This window comes from Triticum urartu, chromosome 7A (genome assembly GCF_056163025.1).
Source record: "Triticum urartu cultivar PI428250 chromosome 7A, HENAU_Tu73, whole genome shotgun sequence".
NCBI classification, from domain to species: Eukaryota; Viridiplantae; Streptophyta; class Magnoliopsida; order Poales; family Poaceae; genus Triticum; species Triticum urartu.
In genome coordinates, this window is record NC_141879.1 from 568,461,425 (window position 1) to 568,466,686 (window position 5,262).

Genomic DNA, 5,262 nt, shown 5'->3' on the forward strand with positions numbered 1-5,262 from the left:
AGAATAAGTCAGAACAAACATAAGATAGAGATTTCGTCCGAAGTTTTCGTGGTGGGGCCTACACGGGCTCGATCGTACAGCACCATCATGTACAAGGCAGTGCACATGACATACGAAGCATCCCCGAGTTGGCATAGCCAAGGACTCTTTAAGACACAACGAGACCATGAAAGTGCAACTATCCCTAGGTGGTTTTGGTAATTCATAACAACATATAGCTCATTGAGCTAATGCTATTCCAAGATGACTATTTCAGGAAAGCTCAATGATTGGCATGGCATGGATGTGAAAGTGGAACCCTCAAAATGCTAAGGACAAAGGATTGGCTCAAGCTCAAAAGCTCAAGACTCTTCATTTTATATTTTAGTGATCCAAGATCACATTGAGTCTTTAGGAAAAGCCAATACTATCAAGGAGGGATGAGGTGTTGCTTAATGAGCCTCTTGCTTCATGTGCTTAGTGATATGCTCCAAAACCCTCAACTACTTTCCCATATCCACATATGACCTAAACCCTAAGCCAAACTCGGTCCTACCGATTCTTTCTATCCGGCGCCACTGAGTTTCACTTGTCATAAGCCACTGCCAAACCCTAGCAATTCGGTTCTACCGATAGGGATCTCGGTCTCACCGAGATGGGATTGCAAACTCTCTGTTTCCCTTTCGTAACTTTTCGGTCTCACCGAAAGAGCGAATCGGTCCCATCGAGATTGCAGCGTAAACTCTTTGTTTCCTTTTTGTAACTTTTCGGTCTCACCGAAAGAGCAAATCGGTCCCACCGAGTTTACCTGACCAACTCTCTAGTTAGCTTATTACCAAACTCGATCTCACCGAGTTTGTGTAATCGGTCTCACCGAGATTACGTTATGCCCAAACCCTAACCATATTGGTCCTACCGAGTTGCATGTCAGTCCCACCGAAAATCTCTAACGGTCACTAGGTTCACCTTTTCGGTCCGACCGAGTTTGTTGATTCGGTCCCACCGAGATTGGAAAACTTTGTGTAACGGTTGGATTTTGTGTGGAGGCTATATATACCCCTCCACCTCCTCTTAATTCGTGGAGAGAGCTATGAGAACACATACACAATTCCAACTCATATGTTCTAAGAGAGAACCACCTACTCACGTGTTGAGACCAAGATATTCCATTCCTACCATATGAATCTTGATCTCTAGCCTTCCCCAAGTTGCTTTCCACTCAAATCTTCTTTCCACAAAATACAAATCCTATGAGAGAGAGTTGAGTGTTGGGGAGACTATCATTTGAAGCACAAGAGCAAGGAGTTCATCATCAACACACCATTTGTTACTTCTTGGAGAGTGGTGTCTCCTAGATTGGCTAGGTGTCACTTGGGAGCCTCCGACAAGATTGTGGAGTTGAACCAAGGAGTTTGTAAGGGCAAGGAGATCGCCTACTTCGTGAAGATCTACTGCTAGTGAGGCAAGTCCTTCGTGGGCGATGGCCATGGTGGGATAGACAAGGTTGCTTCTTCGTGGACCCTTCGTGGGTGGTTGCTTCTTCGTGGACCCTTCGTGGGTGGAGCCCTCCGTGGACTCGCGCAACCATTACCCTTCGTGGGTGGAGCCCTCTGTGGACTCGCGCGCCCGTTACCCTTCGTGGGTTGAAGTCTCCATCAACGTGGATGTAGGATAGCACCACCTATCCAAACCACGGGAAAAACATCCGTGTCTCCAATTGTGTTTGAATTCTCCAAACCCTTCCCTTTACATTCTTGCAAGTTGCATGCTTTACTTTCCGCTGCCAATATACTCTTTGCATGCTTGCTTGAATTGTGTGATGATTGCTTGACTTGTCCTACAATAGCTAAAATCTGCCAAGAACTAAAATTGGGAAAAGGTTAAGTTTTTATTTGGTCAAGTAGTCTAATCACCCCCCCTCTAGACATACTTTCGATCCTACAAGTGGTATCAGAGCTTTGGTCTCCATTTGCTTTGATCTCCATAGCTTTTGGTGGTCATAGCCTTAGTTTCGCAACCTAGGAGAGTATGGCGTCTAGCGAGGGAAATTATCACCGTAGAGGTCCTTACTTTGTTGGTACGAATTTTGCTAGTTGGAAGCATAAAATGAAAATGCATATTCTTGGACATAACCCCGCCGTTTGGGCTATTGTGTGTGTTGGTTTGCAAGGTGACATCTTTGATGGGAAAGAACCAAACCGTGAAGCTACCATGGATGAGTTGAAGATGTTGCAATACAATGCTCAAGCTTGTGATATTCTCTTCAACGGATTGTGCCCCGAAGAATTCAACAAAATCAGCTGTCTTGAGAATGCAAAGGAAATTTGGGACACTTTGATTGATATGCACGAAGGCACCGACTCCGTCAAGGAATCCAAGTTGGATGTGCTTCAAAGTCAACTTGACAAGTTCAAAATGAAGGATGGTGAAGGTGTCGCTGAAATGTACTCCAGGCTTGCTCTCATCACAAATGAGATTGCCGGCTTAGGAAGTGAAGAGATGACCGATAGATTCATCATCAAGAAGATTCTAAGAGCCTTGGATGGAAAATATGATACCGTGTGCACATTGATCCAAATGATGCCCAATTACAAAGATCTCAAGCCAACGGAGGTGATTGGAAGAATTGTTGCTCATGAGAAGTCACTTAAGGATAAAGAGGAACTTCACAACAAATCAAATGGTGCCTACAAAGCCTCATGTGAAGCCCCTACATCATCATGTGAGAAACAAAACTTCAATGAAGAATTGAGCTTAATGGTGAAGAACTTCAACAAGTTCTACAAGAGTAGTAGCAAACATAGAAGCTTCAAGTCAAGGTCCTACAATGACAAAAGATCTTCTAGTCGAGAGCGAAACTGCTACAGTTGTGGAAGACCCGGACACTAGTCCAATGAGTGTACGGCTCCCTACAAGAGAAGAGAAGATTCTCCAAAAAGAAGAAGCAAAGAATCACCACCAAGGGAGAGAAGGAGTAGAGATGATCGTTATGAACGAAGATACTCACGGAGAAGCAAGGATTCGGAAAGGAAGGAAAAATCATCAAGGAGCTACACAAAACGAAGACATCAAGCTCATGTTGGTGAATGGGTATCCGGCTCCGACTCCGACAGCCACTCCGAGAGAAGTTATCACTCCGACTCCGAAGATACTCAAGATGAAGGTGTTGCCAGTCTAGCACTTGTGTCAACCAACTCCTACGACATATTTGACTCACCAAATGAAGGAATTGGAAGATGCTTCATGGCAAAAGGTCCTAAGGTAACACACCCCGAGTATGTTGATTTCAATAGTGATGAAGATGACTTGTTAGGTGATGATTTGCTTGTTGACAACTCTAGTGATGAATACTATGATGAAATGTCAATTAATCATACTAATCAAGATAAAACGAATGACAATGATAAGGAGAAGATTGAGGCTCTAACTAAAGAACTAAACACTCTTAAGTTATCTCATGAAACTATCTTCGAAGATCATCGAGAACTTTTAAGAGCTCATGAGAAATTACGCTTTAAAAAGCTCAATCTTGAGCAAGAGCATGAGTTCTTAAAAGAAATCAATGGTGATCTCTGCAAGAAAAGTTCTTCTTACATCGCCAAGCGTTTACTCTTATCCACTTACATGCCTCAAGTCAAGTCTAGTAACAAGAACAAGAAAGATTCTTCCTCTAGCAGTAACAATGATCATGCTAAATCCAATATTGTTGCTTCTAGTAGTTCTCTTGATTCCACTAATGATTCTCTTAGCCAAGTTACACTTGAGCAAGAAAATAGCTTATTGAAGGGAATTATAGAGAAAGGAGTGTACAAAAGCCTTGCCGGGAGTAAGCAATTCGAGGAAATTGTGCGCAAGCAAGGAATGCACCAGAGGAATCAAGGTGTTGGTTTTGAACGAAAGTTCAATGCCAATGGAGTTGAGTGGGAAGAAGATCAATACCCCAAGACAAAGTTTGTTCCTCAACAAGAGAAGTATGATACTTCTTTCAAGGGGACACAAGCTCAAGATGATCTTCCACCACAAGACTACAAGCAAAAAGGCAAGGACAAGCTTCAAGAGGAAATTGATGCATTTGAAGAAGCTCCTAAGACCCTAGTCAAGTGGATTCCCAAGGCTACTTCAAGTTCCACTTCATCAAGTACGACTACAACTCCAAGGATTCCCATCAAGATGGTGTGGATCCAAAAGAAGAAGAACTAGAGAGTTCTTGAGGGTGACTCCGCCAACATACTTCACTCTTATCATTTTGGCAAGAACAAGTGCAATCAACTTCCACATCTTGCACTAGTTCAAGGAGTCACAAACCCTCTTGTTGGTAAGACAAGGGACAAGGTAACCTAAAAGTTTTCATGGACATCATCTTGTGTGTGCATCACTCTATGTCTATGGATATCCTTGTTTGTTCCTTGTGGGACTAACCCATGTAGGTATTGAAAGTGCAATTCACTCAAATGGATAGCTCCAAGTGATCTACATCAACATTGAGCATCCACATCTTCAACATCTACATGAAGTCATCATCGACAAAACCCAAGGTTAGTTCATCCCTCTTAGGGGGGATATCACATCTAGGGGGAGCTTTACTCTAAGACTTGAGCTAAAGCAACTCTAAAGATGTGAACAAAACAATGCTTTATGTAAAAGTTGTAACCCCACTTGAGCTTAAACAATGAGTATGACCTATGATCAAGTGTTCTCACTTGACTCCTAAGTCAATATACTCATATATAGATGACCTAGTCATCGCAAATTGCTTGATAAATGCTAGAATTGGTTGTGCATGCCTTGTCACATATTTCATTTGCCATCTTATTATGTGAGCATGCTGGTTGCATATTTTACTCATTCGAGGACATCCACTTGTTGTTTTGATTGTTTGGTTTTATCTTCTTTTGCCAAGTGGATGGACAAGAATGCTTAAGAACCTCCTCTAGCTATCTATGCTTTTCTCGTCTCAAACTCTATTCATGCTACATCACAAAATTTGATCAAGTCAGATTCGAACCACTCTATGTGAGGAGCGCTCGGAGTCCCCGATTCGTCATAGACTTAAACTTCCAAAACCTCTTTATGATTCTCGGTCTGACCGATACCCTACTTTTGGTCCTACCGAGATCATTAAGTTGATCTAGGTTTTCGATCTCGGTGCAACCGATTTGAACCATTCGGTCACACCGAGTTGCAACAACTGTATACAGTTTTGCATCTCGGTGCCACCGAGTTGTTCCACTCGGTCGCACCGACAGGGTCGGGCTATATATAGTCACGGGAAAAAATTTGGAA